This window comes from Tachypleus tridentatus, chromosome 1 (assembly GCF_004210375.1).
Source record: "Tachypleus tridentatus isolate NWPU-2018 chromosome 1, ASM421037v1, whole genome shotgun sequence".
In the NCBI taxonomy this organism is placed as follows: Eukaryota; Metazoa; Arthropoda; class Merostomata; order Xiphosura; family Limulidae; genus Tachypleus; species Tachypleus tridentatus.
In genome coordinates, this window is record NC_134825.1 from 16,861,623 (window position 1) to 16,883,184 (window position 21,562).

Here is a 21,562-nt window from a genome sequence, read left to right on the forward strand (position 1 = left end):
CAGTTATTCGGTCAGAAAATAACGTTTTCAGAGTTGGATTGTTTATTTGGATTAAAGCACAGATACACAATGGGTTATCTGTGCTCTGCCCACCACGAATATCAAAACCCAATTTGTAGCGGTGTGAGCTCCTATACATACCGCTATGCCACTCGTGGGTGCAACAGTTGTTGGTAGGTGTTATTCTGTAACTAACTCCTATCTACTTTATGCTAAAGCATAAATTAACCTATCTTACGAATGTTCGGTGTAAATCTGTGCGTGTTTATTCTTAACAAGGGGCTTTCTGTGTTGTGCCCACCACAGCTATTGTACAAACTTTATTTTGGGAAATTTCTTTATTTAGCTGAAAAGGTAGAACTAATAAAGGGGAATTTAAAATCGTTAAGATAAAATCGCTTCAGTTATGATGTTAAACATCCATCATTTTAAACCCAGTTAATTATACAGGTGATTTGTACGTTCCTCTAAAATAAAAAATTACTGACTGATAAAATATTATTTTGGATCTAAACTAGCTTTGCCTTGATATTTAGTAACTAATTTGCTAGACCAGATAACTGATTTCAAAATACAATAACATCAACTTCAACATGAAGTAAATACTGACCTTTAATAACTACATCGTTTTAACCTTAAACATGGTACCATCAACAGTTAAAATTGTTGTGATTCTATTTTGAAATTAACGTTTACTTTATTTTCTTCAGGATTATGTTATGATAATTGCCGGGATAATGATTTTTTCCCCTATAATGAAGTAACCTGAAAATTACAAATAATCTTTTCACCTTTGGTTAGATATGCACCGATGAAATATATTAAAAAAATTGATACTTACTGAAGGGTCCTCTGATGTGTTTTGTTTCAAGGATAAGTAAAAACAAAATGAAGAGCAACAAATATTTTTATTTCCTGTTTTTCAAGTTCATGTGCCATGCTCTGTTTTGTTGCATGTTAACAGAGTGCATAATTATTCTCATGATTCATGGCATGTGCACGTTTTACTAACTTCATGACAATACAAATTGCAATGTTAAGTCTCACTTATATGACATCATTGTTTGTTGTGTTTTTAAATTAATTTCGCACAAAGCTACTCAAGGGCTATCTGCACTAGCTGTCTCTAATTTAGCAGTGTAAAACTAGAGGAAAGGCAGCTAATCATAACCACCCACTGCCAACTCTTGGGCTACTGTTTTACCAACGAATAGTGAGATTTACCATCACATTATAACGCCCCTACGACTGAAAGGACGAGCATGTTTGGTGCGACGAGGATTCACAGCCGTGACCCTCAGATTACAATTCGAACGCCTTAACCCGCCTGGCCATCCGACAAAAACAGAACTAACCGACCACACGTGTATTCGGAAAGAGGTCGGGAATTTTTGTTAGAATCCTCAGACGTAGGGTGATTGAAATGTGGTTTAATACGTCATGTGAAGAAATAAGTTAATGTACAGATTGACAATAAAAATATACAAAAGGCATGCAACATTCTCCACAAAGCGACTTATACTGACAGCTTTTGTGTTTAACATTCGTCTAAACTGTATACCACAAGAAACGATTATATGCATATATGTATAGTAAAAAATTTTTGTTTCTAGGATGATCCTAAGAAGCAATAAGGCTAGTCACACCATGGCTTGAACAAAATTTTTACAGTAACAATTTATGTATCACAACTTGTTTCTTGTAATGCAATAGTTTGCGTTCAGTATATGCAGAATAGAAATTCTGTATTCTATATTAATCCTCGTACTTATGAGTGGTGACACACAGAGTCAATCTGGTTGTCAGTACTTCCATTTTTTTTTCTTCTGAAGCACGTGGGAATTCTCAGCCTTCTCAATAAACAATGTGATTTTCTGAAGCTGTGCGGATTTTGCTGTCTTTCCTCTTTGTTAGGTCTATAGACATGTTCCCTGCTGAAGATATCTTTGATGGTACTTTTGGCAGATCTTATAAAGACCTGAAGTCGCTTCTTGAGTGACTTTTTCGACGACGTCGATCCTTTGCACAGGTCACTGAAATACAAGCAATAATTACAAATAATGAATACGTCATAGTACATTTACACCCTCCACGGCAAAAAGGATGAGGGTGTTTGGTGTGACGAAGTTCAAATCTGCGTCCCATAAACTGTGACTAGAGGATCCTGACAACCAGTAAAGCTGAGAGTTAGGATTTACTTCAAAATACATACGTTTTGGGTATAATCATCTCTGGAGGATCTGGCTGTTCTAGTACGTCAGAGAAGACGTTAGCTTTTCGACTACATGAGTTACTGATTGCTCTCTGAAGAGATGAGGTCTCCTGAGAAAGACAAGGTCTTATTGTTTCAGTAACATCATGTTGAGTTGTTCCCATGTACTCGATCTTGTCTGATAGTATTACGCCTGAAGAAGAAATATTATAAAGATGTTTTCTTTATAAACTTGCCTTCTAAGAAGTTCCTAACCAATATCTTTAAAATTATTTCATTTTATATACACATTTTATATACAAATTTATATATATGTATACAGGATGTGAAATGAACAATCACATTTTGGTTTTGGGGGAACCCTACATTCACTAACTCACTACTGCATTTTATTATAACTTTGTACCTGGAAAAACGATATAGAAACTGAATTGAACAACTTAAAGAAAGTGGTACTGTCTGGAAGCATAGCCTAAACGTTATAGGTGGGGCTTTTATTGAAGTTCAGAACCTTACAAAATACTATATTAACCCTAGCTTCTACCGACATTCCATTTCAAACCAGAAATATCTCATGATTTCATTAGCTTCTTTAATAATTTTACCACTCTGGCATTAAATCTTCCAGTGAAATAAAGACCTTATAATCAGTGATGTCGAGAAACCCACTTGTTGAGAAATTTATATGCAAAAAACGGCTCGTTTGAGTTGAGAAAATATTTTACATAGAAGAACGAACAACGTTTCGACCTTCTTCGGTCATCGTCAGGTTCACAAAGAAAGAGGTAACTGACCGGAAGCTGACCACATGTTTGGAAGGGGTTGTGTAACTGAGTGTCGTAATGTAGAGGGCGGTGTTAGATGTTTGAATATATAATTTTGTTTATTTTATTAATATAGGTATAAAGGCGTTCCTTTATATTGGTTTATTTTGGGTTTAAGTTGTTGTATAAGTAAGGCTTCTTTAATTTTGCGTTTGTTTATGCTTGTTTATTTATTTAGTATTTGAGTGTTTTCTATGGTTATGTTGTGTTTATTTAACTTGCAGTGTTCGAAAACGTGTGAAGGTGACTTTTTATGTTCTTTGAACCTGGTTTCCATTTTTCTACTTGTTTCTCCAATATAGAAGTCGTGGCAGTTATCACATTGTATTTTATAAATAATGTTGGTGTGGTGTTTGTCAGTGTAGGTTTTACATAGTATAGACCTCAGTTTTGTGCCTGGTTTTTGAATAAATTTGGTATTAACTGGAATGTCATATTTTGTTACTAGTTTTTGCCAAATGTTGGTTATTTGTTTGCTGATGTCAGGAATATATGGTATACAGCAGTATATGGTTTCGTGATTTTTTTGATTCGTGAGATATATTTACTTTTGTTGGTTGATTTTGCTTTCTGTCTAGATGTGTGCGTATAATGTTTTCTACAGTTTGTGGAGGAAACTTATTGATGTTGATGAAGTATTGTTTTATTTTGTCTAATTCATCGTTAATTTTATCTGGTGAGCATAGTTTTATGGCTGCGTTTATTTGGTTTCTTAGTATGTTGAGTTTTTTGTTTTGTTTCATGTGCCGAGTCCCAAGGAACGTATAGTCCAGTATGGGTGATTTTTCGGTGGATTTCTGTTTTGAATTGTGTGTCGATTCTTGTAATTTTGAGGTTAAGAAATGATATTTGATTGTTTTCTTCCTGTTCACATGTGAAGTTAATGTTAACCAAGCGATATTTTACTTAGCCGTAATAATTAATGGCCATAGCAACATCAACCATATTTGGTTACGTTTATTCGCCTACCATAGATTTGACTAGTCTTGACTTTTATTTATAACCCTGCTGAAAACATTTATTGTGTTTTTGTTTATGTATAAACCATGTACTGCTGAGTTAAAAACCATACTTAAAGAAGACAGGCCAATATTCTGTGGAAACACATTGTAGATCACTTCACTGTATCTATAAATCGTTGTTTGCTAATTTGTCGTTATATTGGCCTAATGCGCTTCTTTACATAAGTATCAAAAGGAATGTGCACTTCTGCCTCATGTTTAATTATTATTTTATTTGTTTAATATTAGCAAAATATTTTATCCTATATTTCAATCGACGAATAAGATAAAGCAAATTTTTGTTGATGTTAAAGGAAACATACAATTAAAATAAAAAGTTGAAATTTATCAATTTGAATGTTGACATCGGAGAAATTATAATGTACAGACAAAAGTGTTCTAAAATATCGTTTAACAGAACATCAAGTATGAAGAAAAAAATATTTATTTCTAAGAATATGTCAAGACTTCTCATACTTTTTTGTTCTATCTGAGATAAACTTATTATTCGCGGTACGACAATGTTTATAAATATTAGAAGTGTAAAAACTCAGCATGGTGTCACACCCCCTAGTATGGTGTTTAGCCTTGGGTAATCATTAGAAGCACATGATTGTGGTTTTAAATTCGAATGTTATTTGAGATGTACATGTGGTAAAAGAGTCATGCAAATTAGTTGTCTTATGATTTTTACGTTTCTTTCATCCAACTTTACCCGATAGTGATGCTGTGAATTGGTCTGAGGAATTGATTGGCTGTAACGTGAGATTCGATTTTTGTCTTATTTTATCTGTGTATAGTCTATTCCAGTTAACAGATTATTTTGTGTTCTATTAGAATGTGATGATAGCTCATGCTGACTTAAAATATAGTCAAAACGATTTTGGTTTGGTTCCAACTCTTCTAAAGAAACATGCCCGCTAGATCGTGACAAGTCCCTGAGCAAGATGATCTTTTCTTTTCAACATATTTTTGGGCTATAAGAAATGTGTTTTGCTCTCTATATTTTGATCCTTTTTAATTATATTTGATTTGCTAAGAAGCTAGTAAGATGTACCGAACATAAGACGTGTTAGTTTTTAAGGCCTAAGACACTTTGATGGTCCTGCATAACTCTGGCTTGAAATATTGGGCTCATATGGTCTGTCTTTGCTTTGATACAAAGAGTTCAGGATGTGTATTGACTAATTCTATTTGATTAACTGATTAGTCGCTTTTATCATATTAATATTCTGAATGCATATTGCCAAACACGAATTTCAGTTGTAGAAAGTGGAAGTTTATGCGTTGAAATTAATGTATTGATACGAAATGTTTTTTTGCCAATTTCTTTTCTCCGTTTGTGGATAGAAATTGTGAAACATTTCTGTGTTGTTTTGGTGAAGTTTTAATTCCATACTTTGGTTGCAGGTATTCAAGTACCTCAATCGGTGTAAATTAGTGAACAGGGGAAGGAAGAGGAGATTTTTCCTCCGGTCAACAGATAAAATAAATATTTTAGAAAAATTCTGACTGAAACCTAGTAGTTTTAACAATAGACAACAGAAATATAGAGATATTTTACCTATCGGTATGTTCAATGTTTTTTGGAATGGTTGGAAGTCATTGGTTTTGTGGTATTCTAGTGTAACAAATATATATATATAAATTTAACCAAAACGTTGTTTGTTTGAATTTAAGGCAAAGCTACACAATGGGCTCTTTGCACTTTGCCCATCACAGTTATTGAAACTAGGCATATCTGCAGATATGCCCTTCTTTTATTAATTTCTTCTACCATTTTCGTAACTTCAAACGCCACTGTTAGAAAATAGTTTAACTGAGAACCTTTCACAGAATCAAAGTTCATATATGAACTTTGATGAACTATTTCCTTAAAGTCACAGTGTGAAATTTGAAAATTCTTCAAAAGAATGGCTTAACATTCGATCACAATAGTTTTAAGATTGTATATTCAAATTTTAATATAAGTTCAATATGTACAAACATATACTTCAAGTGTAAGTACAATAAGTATAAAGTACGTGTTTTTTCGGGATTCACTCTTTTGTTAATCTATATTTTATGTGTCAGTAGATTTAATGTTTAATTAGGTGTGTATCCAGAATATTGTTATGTTTCTCCAATCAGTTATCCAGTGTGGCTTAGTAGTTATAAAAAGGTCCATAGATCGAATTCCATTACTGTGAATATACTCTTTAGACTTTCGGGTTGTGAGTGCCTGATAAGAGTGACGGTAAAATCCCGTAATTCCATCATCGTAGTTCAAGCGTATGTGGTGAGTGGTGTTGGCCAGCTACATTCTCTTTAGTCTACCAATTTAAAATTAAGGACGATTGGCACAAACAGTTCTTACTTTCCTTTTATTTTTGTTGTTGTTGAATTTTGTACAAAGCTAGGGTTATCACCGCTATCCGCCCCTAACTGTAATATTCCAAAACTAGACATGGGTTACTCTTGACTAACGGATAGTGAAATTGATCGTTTCAGTATAATGGACACAAGGCAGTAACAAAAGTCATGCTCGATAGAAGGATTCGACTTCGTAAATGTAGCTCACTTATCAACAGGACACGCCAGACCAGCTGTTGTTCAGAGTTGTACAAAAACAAATAACATCATTCAAAAAATATGAAAGAACCCAATATCTGTTTTACAGAAAATAATATATGTATCCAAACTATATATCTCTCCTAGTACCCCAGTGGTAAATCTGAAGCTTTATAAAGTTCAAACTGAGTTTCATTACCAGTGGTGGAGACACCATGGATAGCCCATTGTGTAGTGTAGCCTTATGCTTCACAACAAATAAACAAAAGTAAAACTACATTTCTGTGTTCACTGCATAATTTTGAAACACAAATGTTGCACAACAGCACCTTAAACTAAATGATTGTTAACACTCACGTCATACATTTCTGAAATATCTTTTGTTGTTGCGTCTTTTGAAGTTGTTTCTACAATTTCCTCGGGTTTTACGTTAGAATATTCAGTTTGTGATATTCTACCTGATCCTGATTTCTTTGTCTCCGCTTCCAGATTATAATACTAAAAGAAAAATAACTAATTTTGCTAAATCTGTTTGTAGCTACAGACATGGGCCTGGCATGGCATAGCGCGTAAGGCGTGCGACTCGTAATCCGAGGGTCGCGGGTTCGCGCCCGCGTCGCGCTAAATATGCTCGCCCTCCCAGCCGTGGGGGCGTTATAATGTGACGGTCAATCCCACTATTCGTTGGTAAAAGAGTATCCCAAGAGTTGGCGGTGGGTGGTGATGACTAGCTGCCTTCCCTCTAGTCTTACACTGCTAAATTAGGGACGGCTAGCACAGATAGCCCTCGAGTAGCTTTGTGCGAAATTCCAAAACAAACAAACAAACAAAGCTACAGACATAAATAGGTATACCTTTATATTAAGTAAGATGAGACCAGCGACAAATAGGGGCAATTTTACTGTAACATGTTAATCGTTAACTTCATTATAATATAACAGTGGTATATTAGTAAACCAGCTAACTAACATGTTTTGTGATAGCATTCTTATTCACTTTAATCAACATCACAAATTTTCGTTATTCGTAAACAACTTTAAATTAGAACCTAGATTCAGGTAAGTGGAAAATAAATAAATACAAAAATATCAATTCTATATTAAATGATTTAACTAGTGATTTATTAAATCTAATCAATATTGGTAAATAACAGTTTAATCTAATTTATTTTGTCTAGTGTAGGTACTAATTAAGTATTCGAATTTAATTGCTAATTCTATAACTCCTGAGTCGTAAGTCGTTTACATGTTAGAAATATTTAATTAGTATAAAAATCATAAGTATCATTGCAAATTTTCAATATACGAAATCATTTTAAAAATTGTGATAGTAAACGTTAGATATATTCAGGTATTTCTAAACTATTACTCCTTCCAACCAATTAGCTGTAAACTTCAAAATTAATAACACTACAATTAGGAGGTTGATCCCATTGGATGGCTCGGTATCTACAGTTACGACAGAAAGTGTTTGTACCCCTGCGTCCCGAGTAGTTTTTTGCTCATAACTTAAAAAGTATCACGATTAGACTAATAGACGTAATGTGTATTATAAATATTATACTAACACACATCTACATAAATTTTTATGTAAATTAAACGACAAATAAAGTGTTAATAAACAAATAATCAAAAATAGGAAGAGCAGAAAGTGTTTGTACATTTTAGAATGTGTGAAAAAACTGATATTCCCGTAAAATATTTTGTTTAGTTTGTCGAATAAACTACATTATACCATTCCAGAACTAGACACTGAGTTCATAATTATTGGAATTTAGTCAGCAAAAAATGTACTTCTGGCAATTTAGCACCGTCTCCATCATTATCTGCTTGGTCATCATGGTGAACAAGAAACAACTGTCCAGTGATTTAAAAAAACCGAATCATTGTAAAATACAGGTCTCGTATGTTTCTTTCCGGTATTGTTTTACAACTTAATGTGCCGAAATCTGCTGTTCAAAGAATAAGTGCCATGTTTAAGCTTACAGGATCAACTGCTAACATCCCTCGTTTTGGAAGCACCACCAAAATTCCAGATAGAACCAAGAGGAAGGTTTTCAGAGAAGTTAGTAGGAACCCTAGTTTAAAATGTAATCACATACATAAACTGGTAAGGGAAACTGGGTTTGAAATAAGCACCTCCACAGTTACGAACATGTTAGGCTCTTCTGGGTTCAAAGCATGCCGTCCTCGTAGAACACCAAATTTAAAGCCTGTTCATTTAGAAGCACGATTGAGGTATGCGAGAAAGCTTGTAGATAAACCCTTTACCTATTGGAAGAGTATTCTTTGGTCAGACGAGACTAAAATCGAGCTTTTCGGCCACAATGATGTTTGCAATCTTTTCCGTAAGAAGGGGAAACGCAATCTTCCAAAGAACACTGTCTCTACAGTTAAACAAGGAGGTGGCCCGATCATGCTCTGGGGTTTCTTCAACTCTTCTGGTGTAGACAGCCTTCACCGTGTCAACGGAATTATGAAAAAAGAAGAGTACGTTGATATATTAGGCACTTATATCAAGAATGATGCTCTGAACTTATGGCTTGGGCATCGTTGGATCTTCCACCGCGACAATGACCCTAAGCACACATCAAAATATGTGCAATCCTGGTTGCAGAGGAACAATATAAGCATTCTGGAGTGGCCATCGCAGTCACCTGATCTCAACCCAATTGAAAACGTTTGGCATGAGTTGAAGACCAGGGTTCATCAGCGTCATCCAATGCAAGAGTTGGAGGCCTTCTGTGAAGAAGAATGGAAGAAAATACCAGTCGAGTACTGTCAAACGATCATGGAGGGCTATGAGGAGAGATTGTGCCATGTAATTCACCTGAAAGGCTACACAACTGACCATTAAAATAGATGCACAAACACTTTCTGCCCCTCCTATGTTTGGTTATTTGTTTATAAACAGTTTATTTGTCGTTCAATTTACATAAAAATTTATGTAGATGTGTGTTAGTATAATATTTATAATATACTATGCTTTCATTATCCTAATCGTGATACTTTTTAAGTTATGAGTAAAAAATACAGTGCAGGGGTACGAACACTTTCTGTCGTTACTGTAAAAATAAACAAATGTAGCCAAGAGAAACATTATACTTACCATAATAAACATATAAAAGTGGCATTCCTACTGGTGCGAATAGAAACGAAAGCATAGACATCTTTACTGTTGTTGGTTCTGAAATGAAAACAATGACAATAGGTTAAATTGTCTAATACTTTTTTTCTCTTTATAAATGATTTTACTTTTGTATTGCAAGTAATAGTTACAAATGTAAACCATGAATTAATTAAATTTGTTTATGTTTGACAATGTTAAACTTGCAATGTTTGTATCAAACCGTCACTCAGTGACATAGATCAATCTCACAGTGACATAGATCAATCTCACAGTTACATAGATCAATCTCACAGTGACATAGATCAATCTCACAGTTACATAGATCAATCTCACAGTGACATAGATCAATCTCACAGTGACATAGATCAATCTCACAGTGACATAGATCAATCTCACAGTGACATAGATCAATTTCACGTCAGATTGATACTTGCCATCAACCTACTTGATTAGTTTGAATATTTTCAACCAAAATAATACATAAGATTAAAAACTATGACTAAAGAATTATAAAATATACTCTTATAAAAAGATTGTAATTTTTTTAACATTGCTAAAAGTCACTGAAGTAACTTCAAACTTCTGTTACAAAAAGGCTGTGTTTGTTTGTCTTTGGACAAACCATAACTTTTCCCCATCATGAATCCACACATGAAGATTTCATAACATTAATCATAAACATCACTAAACAACATACTTTTATTCCCATACACAATACAACAGTTCAGAAGCTGTACAAAACATAAAGCACAAGATACAACAACACAACAAAGAAAGTAAGTCAGCACCATAATGAAAACAGACATAGTAAACAGCTGGTACAAAACCAGTTCTTGTTGAACAAATGTGAGACACACAGTTGCCACAACTTCTAAGCATAACTTCCTGTTGAACAAAAGTGATACATATTAAACAGCTGTCGCCAATATTTGTTAAGTTTTTCTTTACTATTTTTGATAAGTTTCTTTAAACAGAGAATGAGATCATTATTGAAGGGTATATAGAAGATTGTCTCGTTTAGTTGCTTCTCAGCCTCTTAAACATACAGACCTCTAGGCATCACTATTGACATTTCCACGTCTACATATACTACCAACGTACATTACAAACCCACTGACAACCATTCCTGTTTACAGTTTTATCTCTCCATCCCTCTTATCACAAACACTCCATTCTTAAGGGACAATCCCTGCATTTGAGATGTCTATACTCTGATAGTACACACGACATTACTCATTATTCTAGACAGTAGAATTATCCCAACAACACCAATGAAAAGGCAAAACTTGCCACATTCTTTATCTCTCGTCTAAGGACAAACCACGTAGTGACAGAGATGCTTCAGTCGTCATATACTTTCCTTTAACTAGATAGAGTAGCAGAATTGCCCAATGCAACATAACCTAACAAACAAGAGAAAATAAATCTCTCAACAAATACCCCCCCCCCCCAATTTCCTTCAAACGTGAGAAGAATTTCAAAGACTGTCTAGTACATTCCATATTACAGACAGAATCACCTTCACCAGTACAAACTAACAGAACTGATCCATGTAAGTGAACTATTTGTCTTGCATGCAATTATATTACCAACGTTTACTTTATTAGATGTGAACATCACTGATTTGTATGCAATGATACCTTTAACCCTTCAGTTCCCAATCACCTCAACTTCGTGAATCACGATGGAATTAGCGACATGATCCCCAACCCCACAAAAAACTATGCTTGTAAAATAAAAAAACATAAACTGATATTTAACTAAATTCACACATAATTAATTAACGTTGTTTTAAAGTAATTATTAGCTTCCTTGTATATCACTTTGCCACCCCTGTAACCTTGACATCATATACACGTGTCCCCTGATCAATATTCTTTTTATTATTAAATCCATATTTTATTTATAGGAAAATGTTGCTTGCAGAGTTGTGAGAGGATCATACAGTTTTTAAAAATATTTTTTCCTTTGTGTATGTCATAAAGGAAACTAGTAATAAACTGTCAATGACATACATAACAAGTTTTTATCTTCTTTATACAAACTGACACAAAGATAACATCAGCTCTTGCAGATCAATTAGAAGAACATAATAATGTTTGTTCTGAAGATTTTCAAATAATTTGTGAACAAGCTTATAAAAATCAGTTATGGTGACTGAAATACTGTATCCAGTGTACCTAAACAGAATGAACGATTATCAGTTAGGTTTTACTTCATATAGTAGAGTTACCCAGGATGTAATAGTATCTCCACTAATAAATAATATGAAATTGAAATTTCTGCAATATAGTGCTAATCATAGTACAGTGAGTGTATTTGTGCACCATTAAAATATTGAATTTGTTTGTTTTTATATAACTTCTGTTTGTGTATGTACGTGGTTTATTAAGTAATTCTCAAATTTTAGGCATATATGCATTGCTGCAACAATGAAATGGGTATATTATAACCCATACATTTGACTAAACTGAGGACTGAGTACAGACATCAGAGTATAAAGAGAGTTGAGTGAATTCTACTAAGATAATTTTAAATAATTAGTTCAAGAAATGTTGCAAAAACCATAGCTGATATAAGTAGTCATTGAAAGGCATAGGACTTTTATAGCCTCTTTGGTGTCATAGGTAGCACAACGTCACCAAAAATGATCACATTTAGAAAGGTTATTTAACAACCCTTTTCTACACAAAATGTTGACATTGGAAAACAAAAAAAAAATACATGTATAAATCATCTTGATTTATACGTCAAAATCATCCAGAAAGAGACCTGAAACATGTCACACCCCTCACAAAGTGCAGCATCTTGCAACAGGTGAGAAAACATGAACATCAGTGTCAGTAGTGAAACCCATCTTATCTTGGTGTCTCAGACAACAGTATGTAATGTAATCAGAGTATGTCCATCTGAAAATCGACAAGTTTCACGTGTACACATGCTATTTACACAATACATACATCCAACCATTGCATACCTAAAGCATCTGGAGAAAGAAACGGGTGTCATGTTTTCCAAACAAAGACATACCGGTCAAATCATTCATAGATCTGACTGCTAGACAATCATCATCCTTGTACGCTTAGATTGATTAAGGAAAGCAGTAGTGGTGTATTCTGTCTTACAACAGAACCTTTTCTAATAGTAACTATGTTTGACCATAAGATAGACATTATTGAACTGTAACGATACTGAGAGGTTCCAAAATAGTTTTAATGTAATGTATTCAACCTCTATGTTAACATAATTGTTTTATTCTAGTCATCCATCATTGTTAGGGGCTGATATATAAATTTAACAACTACTACTCACATTCTGTACAGGTCCTGGCTTAACATAGTGGTAAAAATCCTCAACTGGCCAAGTCTCATCCACTTTTGAAGCTCGATGCTTGTTTCTACATAAAAAATCACAACTAATCAGAAATGTACTGAGATTTATAACATTGTTTGTATCTAAAAATTCTTCATGTACTATTTAGTTACTACATTATTTTATATATAGAGAGAACTGTTTCAGTTTACTCAGAATTAGATGGTGTGAGGGATAACATTTGACAAAACACTTATGCACTCTGAAAAATTACTTAGGTGTTTTTAAGATTAGGTTTCTAATACAAAACTACAATTTCTCTCTCTTGAATTGACCTCAGCAGCACAGTGGTATGTTTTTTGGATTTACATCACTAGAAAACAGGTTTTTGACACCCGTGATGGTCATGGTGTAGCTTTGTGTTCAATTCTAAACAAACAATCTTGAATTATTAGTGTGCATTCTGTGTGCCGTATTTTTGTGTGTATTTAATGTTTTTTAAAATGTCTATTAGAATAAGAGAACAAATAGTTCATCACATATTGCATAAACATTTCAGAATTATTTAACTTACAGCTGATAACTCACCAGAAACATATTCTCATGAACCTTAAGAAGCATAGCCTCATCATTTGAGTATTAAAAGTAGTCAAGGTGTTAATTAATTCAGTTTTCATCTTTCTTCATGTATTAGTAATAACTGATTTAGTTACTTTATATTTATTGCTTACACAGTAAGTGATTATTACTAGGCTTGAATACAAACTTCAGAAGATATTTTCGTAGGTTTTTTTTTATAAATAGTTTTAAATTTTTAGTCATATTTTCTTGCTTTTCTGTACAATTGGTGATGAATTGGAACAACAAATGAACATCACGATTTCCAATGGTGTTAAGAATAATATATTCCAAACAAGTCAAATGAATGTAAACACACACAAATAACAAAAAAATTGTACATATTGGCACTTGACTCCTAATCTGAGGGTCGCGGGTTCGAATCATCATCACACCAAACATGCTCGCCTTTTCAGGTGTGGGGGCATTATAATGTGACAGTCAATCCCACTATTTATTGGTAAAAGAGTAGCCCAAGAGTTGGTGGTGGGTGATGATGAATAGCTGCCTCCCCTCTAGTCTTACACTGCTAAATTAGGGTCAGCTAGCGCAGATAGTCCTCGTGTGCGTAATGGTGATTTGAACTCGCAACTGTGAGCTTGCACTGTAATCACCTGTCCATGCCAGGCCCACTAGTCACTGGAAAAAGAGTAGACCAAGAACTGAGAAACTGAAATAAGACTTCATTTTTGTTACATAGAATATGTCAAAGCACTGTAATATTAAAAATATGTAATTTCAGAAGGTAATCGTTCATAAAATTATATTAACTGAACAACACAATAACTGTGCTTATACTCCACTCAACAGTAAAGCCAATCTACCATAATCTTTTTTAAATTTTTACCAGAAGGGGAATTTGCCATTCAAGTGTATTCTACAACTCACTAAACACGTTAAGGGGTTGATTGTCACTCTTATATTAAACCCATAAAATGTAAAAAATAATTTATGGCTCTAATGTAGCATTGTTTCTTGAAGGTTCCCTGACTAATTTGGGAATAAAGCTATCTTGAACAGTTTTCAAAACCTATCTCTTATCGATTGATTCTAGTCTTTCCCGATCTATATGCTTGAAATTAAATCACCCATAATTTGACTTCATTAACTCTTTCAGCATGGGTTAGATCATAGGGCCTGACCTTGTAACCATTTCGTGCTTCTAAAAGTTTTCATGCTATAATTTTTGAATTATTAAGTATATCTTCACAAACATTTACATATTACCAGTAAATATAACAAGACTTCCTTACTTGGGTTAAGTTTTACTATTCTTAAGTGTATGTGTGTTTTCTTATAGCAAAGCCATATGGGGCTCTCTGCTAAATCCACTGAGGGGAATCGAACCCCTGATTATAGCATTGCAAGTCCGTGGATTTTGGCCTTCACAAAATGATCTGTCTTGGTTGTGTTTTAATAAATCACCATTTTGTAAAATACAATCACCTTTCAGTTATAATACATTATATATACATAGATTATAACTATTTACAAATAAGTTCTAAGTTTAGTTTTCTTAAAACATAGAACAGTAAATGAAATTGCATACCAAACAGTTATTTTCTAGTAATGCTTACTGTTTTCCGTTGGTTGTTAAGCCTTATCAAGTTTTGCAGGTGGAGGATGTGAAATAATATTTTCGGTTTTTTATATGGTGTAATGGATTTAACGTTATATTTTTGATACCTACGCTTGTTTTAGAATAGTTTTCTTTTTTGCATTTGATGTATATTCTTGACTGTGTATTGCGCAAGTCCTGCCTGTTCTCCCAACTTTGTAGAAGATTCGTGGGAGTTGGAATCAACAATATTTGTTTTACGAAAACGTGCTAGATCATTATTGAGACTTCAAGAAACTTGCATGGTTCATGTAAAAGTAGCTTAGTATCTAAGAGATAGAAGAAGAGTGGTATTGTTAGTCAACTACAGTCAGTATGTTGTAGTTCAATGAAGTTTTAATTGTGATTAAAGCCTATTAATTGGACAATTACAGAATTTGACCAGGAATGTTCAAAGATTTCGAACATTATATACTGTTTAAATACCCTGAATTACTTTGGTCTTTATTATTTCTACATTGAAATTAAATATATTTGCCGGAAAAAGTTAGTTTGTAAGGGTGTGAGGCTAGCTAAGAAAAACCAGCATTAGTTTAAGCAAGAAAGAAGCCCGTAACTAAGTGGAAAGAGAAAGTAAACATTTCGAGGCCGAACAGGACTATATCAGAGCCAGGACAGAAATGAGGCCAAAAGAAATGAATTTTAGATTCAACTAACCAATTAACTAAGGTAAAATGATAACTCTAAACTCATTCGACATATTAAAGTACCACCATTTAATGAAAATGAAGTTGATAAATATTTACAACATTTTGAGATAGTTGCCCAAATCATGGAATAGCCTACCAATAAATGGGCATTATTCCTGCAGAGTGTTTTGACTGGTAAAGTACACGAAGCTTATGCTGCTTTCTTTCTAGAAAATTGTACAAATTATGATAAGATGCAGCTATCCTCAAAGCATACAACCAGGTTCCAGAAGGTTATCACCAAAAGCTTTGATGTTACCACAAGCATGATAGTCAAACTTATATGGAATACGCCCATGAAAAAGAGGTTTATTCTGATCGATGATGTAATTCTATGCATATTGGTAACTATGGTAACAGTTTTGGTAACTTAAGTCAATTATGTTTAATTTGGGAATTTCAATACTGTACAAGTTACGATCTCAAAACTTATTTGTATGAAAAGAAATTCATGCCAACTAAGCAAAAGCCTGTACCTTTTCAATCTACTAAAGTTGAGGATTATATATATAAAGAAAATCCTGCTCTTGCCGTTCGAAATCTTATGGCAGTCAGGACAAAAACTTCATCAAAATCATCAAAGCCTGTCTGCCATTTCAATAAAAACCTGGTAATATTATGCCCGATTGCTGGAGTTTTAAAAAGAAAAGAGGGAACACCCAGTGCATCTGTGTCCATATATGGAGGTTGTTTCACCAGATCATTTGATGTTGATGATTTGACCATTGATAGAAGTGCTAATACAGTTAGGGAGAAATTTAAACTTTTTGTGTCTGTTGGTTCTGTAATTTCACAAATAACACTGCTAATCTCATACTCATACGTATTTTATTTGATACTGGAGCGACTCAACCAATAAATGTTAGAGGGTATATTGACTTTGGATTCGAGTTCTGCCATTGCTGTGTCTGTTATTACTCAGGGTGTTGAGACTGGCTTTGATAATGTTCCTCTTCACAACATTTATTTAACATCCAACCTAGTTTTGGGACTAGTTGTGGTTGAAGTGAGACCTAGTCTGTCAATTAATAATGTGTCATTATTGTTGGGAAACGATTTGTCTAGGGGAAAATTTGTTGCCAAACTCAATACGATTAGTGAGTCGATCATTATTTCATATAAAGATGTTGTTGTTGTTGAGGAGAATCCAAAAGTTTTCCCTCATGTTCTGTGACTTTAACGTAGACAAAGAAATTAAGCCTAAAAGAAATGATAGACTTGTTCAGAGGATGATATTATGGATTTGTCTTGGGCATATTTTAGACCCAATGAGGATCTTGTGAATAACTATACTACTAGCAATTCATCGGTGAATGACAGTGATAGAAATGAGGAATCTGATTCAACTGGTGAAGTTCTGTTTATGAGAAGTAAACTGATCACTGAGCAGGAAAAGGATCTGCTTATCTCTTCATTAATTAAAACTGCACTTCCAAAAGATGGACTGAAGAAAGTTCCAAATGGTTACTTTTTCAAAAATGGCGTGCTCATGAGAAAAACGAGATTACCAAATAATCCAGCTCTTGAGAACTGGGCTAATTTATCAAATTGTTTTTTTGTTTTTTTCCAAAAGCATATTGTTCTGATATGTTGAAACTAGTCCATTAACTTTCCATGAGAGGTCATTTAGGAGTCAGCAAGACGTGTGACAAAATTACGAGACATTTCTTTTGGACAAAAATTAGGCAAAAGGTTTCCCGGTTTTGTAAAACTGTTCATATCTTCCAGCTGGTCAGTAAACCTTACCAGAAAATCCACATTGCTCCTTTAAAATCTGTACCAACACTCGAAAAACATCTAAATCATGTGATTATTGACTACGTTAGGCCAATAAGATAACATTTGTGTTTAAGCACATTCATGTGCTGAGTAAATTAATCTCATATGGTTATTTGTGTTAATTGTCTTGATATTTGAATCTGTACATTTTTTTCACAGTGTATTGTATTTAAATATCTAAGGAGGAAGATGTAACGGATTCATCATTGTATGTTAATTTTAATACCTACTCTTGTTTCAGCATATTTTCTTTTTGCTTGTGACGTATATCGTTGGCTGTGTATTGCGCATGTCCCACCTGTTCTCTAAATGTATAGAAGATTCGCGAGAACAATAATCAACGATATTTTTAACACAAATACTAGCGCATTTTTGAACATAGTTTCAACTTCATGAAACTCACGTGATTCGTATAAGAGCAACTAGCCAAGATCATTATTGGACAGCTACAGTTAGTGTATTATAGATCTCGGAAAGTATAATTGTGTTTAATGCCTATTAATTGAAAAACTACAGAATTTAGCAAGAAACGTTTATGGATTTCGAACATTACAAACTATTCAAGTTTAGTGAATTAACTTCGGACATTACCATTTCTTCCTCGGTAAAAGGTCAGTGGTGTGAGGCCAATCAAGCTAGCTAGCTTAAGCGAGGCGTGACAATATCAACTCAGCACTGATCTGCTCGTCGTGGACTTTTGGATCGTCAATAAATTACTCAGTTCTAGACCGGATGCAAAGCTCAGTAGCGATTTGTAGCGTTATTAGCCCTGTGTCTTATCGCTGAGCCAAGTAATGTAGTACAGTTGTATTGATCTGTTTCTAGAAGATCATATATTAAAGTATCTATTCATATATTTAATGTTCTCAGATGTATATGGTATAAATATATAACTACAGATTGAAGATCAAGTCTATGTATGTAAAGTCAGCCTGTAACGCATATTGGTCAATTGATTTTGCAATGTTTAGGAAGATTATGTAACAAACATTATCTACTTCTGTAATGTGATACAAAAAGTGGTTTTTACTTTGTAAGCATATTTCCCCCTTTATTAATATTTTTTATGTTTTATGAAGCTTGAATTAATATGTATATTTGTTATTTTAGTACAGGAATTAAACTCACTATCCATTAGTCCTAGTCAAATGGAGAAGCCAGAGAGACAGGCTTGTTTACAGTTTAGATTTCACGCTCAGCTATTAACATATAAGGAAATTTACAAGTTAAAGAGAGAGACAATAACAAGTTATTTGATTATGTAGGGTGAAGAAGGGGAAAGTCTTTTCATGTAATTAAATTCTTTTACATGTTTTACAATAGATATATTTGGGGGATATATCAAGGGTCAAGTGTTCTCGTTCTAATGAAAATCAGTCTGGCCGTTTTTCTGTTATTTGTTCTTCTCATAGATACGGTCAAAAGTACGTTGAAAGGTTCACTTGGCTTAAGTTTGTATTGCTCGAATTGTGATAAAGGATTTGCATAATTAAATGATCATCATTGCTCTACCTATTATGTTGTGTATTACTCTAACATTTCTACAGAAGGTTAATATCTGTAGATTTCAGCTGATTTTCAAATCAGTAGGCTGATATAACAGGTACAAATTATATATAAAACTCAAACTCTATCATCTCAGGCTTTATCAATACAGAAAGTATTTCAAAATCTTGAAGAAACCAATAAAACAACGTTTTTCAGAGAATTATTGGTGTGAAAAAATTAAGTATAACGGCTGTAAAATATACGTTCATAGAACCAAATCATTTGTATTTTCTTCAGTTTAGAGATGTTACAGATATTTCACAAAAAATATTGTTTTGATACAATAAAGGAAGATATGAAATTTATTACAAATTTATGAAATGGTGTTTAAAGGAATACAATTGATCAAGATCTGGACCTTCACGTAATCCATTTTGTACAAAGTTACAACAGAATGAGTATACAAAATATAAACTGCAAAAACAATTACTTTAACAAAATAAATAATAATGCAGATAAGTCCACATACTTTTTCCATCTTACATAAAACTATTAAAACTTCCATAATTTCGAGGAACTAAACCTGCAAAGCCTTAATGTGCCCAAAATTTAGCACTGAATATTTAAAACTTTTCATATAAAGAGGAAGGAAGCTTTATTACAAATCAATGACAACAAAGAAAATTTTACACTTTTTTGCAATGAACTTGAAAAATACAGTTTTGAACCATTTGTGCTAATAACTAAAAAGAAGTAACAAAGTTTACAGGTTTCTTAATACAAGGTCAGAGGTAGATATTATACAAATGTAAATAGATCATAGTTTACAGGTTTTTAGCTTTGTTTTTATACTCACAAACTGTATCAGTGAATGCAGGAAATATAATTAAACATTACAAATTTGTTGGAGGAAGCAAAATAAAAACTTACAGTTAATAATTTGGAAGTTTATGAGTTATTCTATCCTGACAAAGAAACTTGAAACCATATTATGACATTTATAATTTTATTTTGTATGCAATTTTGGATTAATTATCACAGAAATTTTAAAACATAAGATATTCAGGGATGGATAGGATTAATACTGAAAATTAATATCAGTAAAAAAGGAGAGATATCTCCAGGAAAACTAACTGTAATGAAACTACTGAGTTACTTCAATATATATACAATCAAAGAATAATTTCTAAAGCATATCTCAAGAGTGCTTTCCAATTAAACAACCTACCTAAAGCCAGAATACTTTGATTATCACTAGACATAACTGCCACATTCAGGTCTGTAATATCTCTAACATCAGTTTCCATACATTCCTGGTCTTTACTACTCAGTGTTTCCATGATAAAATGTGAGGGAATTCTTCTCTACAATTATTAACATGTTAAAGAGTTGGAGATACTGCAGCTTACTTTACCAGATATTCAGCAACTGTAAATTAAAACATATAACTGATCCACAGAGATATAGAAATGAACATATTTGTTAACCAAGGTTTTTCTGCTTCATCCATATAATTGTTTCAAAATGTATTCTGGACAAAGCAATCTTAACAGGTTCAGAACATCCAAGATGTAAAAGTTGAAGTGTTACACATGTACTACTTTCTTCATATTATGTGGTAAATTTAAATTTATAATTTATTATGACACTAGAGGAACAAAAATAGGTTAAATAATTCTGATAAAATAACTTCAAACATTTTAACAGAAAGAATTAATTTAAAATGTGCCATTCAGAACTAAAGTAATATAGGCAGGTCATAAACTTTCTCCTAATGGAAATCACAATAAAAACAAGATTAATATATAACTAAACTGTCAATGAGCTACTACTTCTAACAATAATCTTAAGTCTCCATTTTCATGTTGTGAGAATAATGATAACATTTGATCAATTGTTTTCTCTAAACAATGTTTAAAGAAATAACATTTAACAAAACAAATTACAACAGAATTTATAAAGTTAACATAATATGAAAATAGTCTTTAAATAAATAATTATACAAAAACATTTGAACTAGTCTCCTGAACTGACCTATTTGTGTTTGTTGATCTCTCTCTCATGCTCCTACACTGATTAGCAAGTGAAACTCAAAATTACTATTTTTAATTATTACTGTTTTTTCATTATTCCAACACTCAATTAATAGAAATTTCAGTTATATCAATTATCAGGAAATTAATCAAAATTACCATTTCCAATTATTTTATCTATCCATATAAACAAAATATTGTAACAAAACTTGCTACCTCTTTGTTCTGTCAAAGCCACTCAGGCCATTAGCCAATATCATTAATTATGAACAAATCACTAGATCCCACAACCAAAACATTTTTTCTGTG

General features: G+C 33.1%; 1 protein-coding gene and 1 long non-coding RNA gene across 3 annotated transcripts in view; both read right to left on the reverse strand.

Moving 5' to 3' along the window:
- The window catches only part of LOC143243870 (PDZ domain-containing RING finger protein 4-like), a 283,466-nt gene that overhangs the window by 180,191 nt on the left and 81,713 nt on the right, over positions 1-21,562 (reverse strand). The window lies entirely within an intron of this gene.
- Positions 5,936-13,311, reverse strand: LOC143244058 (uncharacterized). The gene is made up of 3 exons (XR_013024891.1): positions 13,029-13,311; positions 9,696-9,773; positions 5,936-7,085 (listed from the first exon to the last, which is right to left on the reverse strand). It is a non-coding gene; the product is annotated as an uncharacterized LOC143244058 (long non-coding RNA).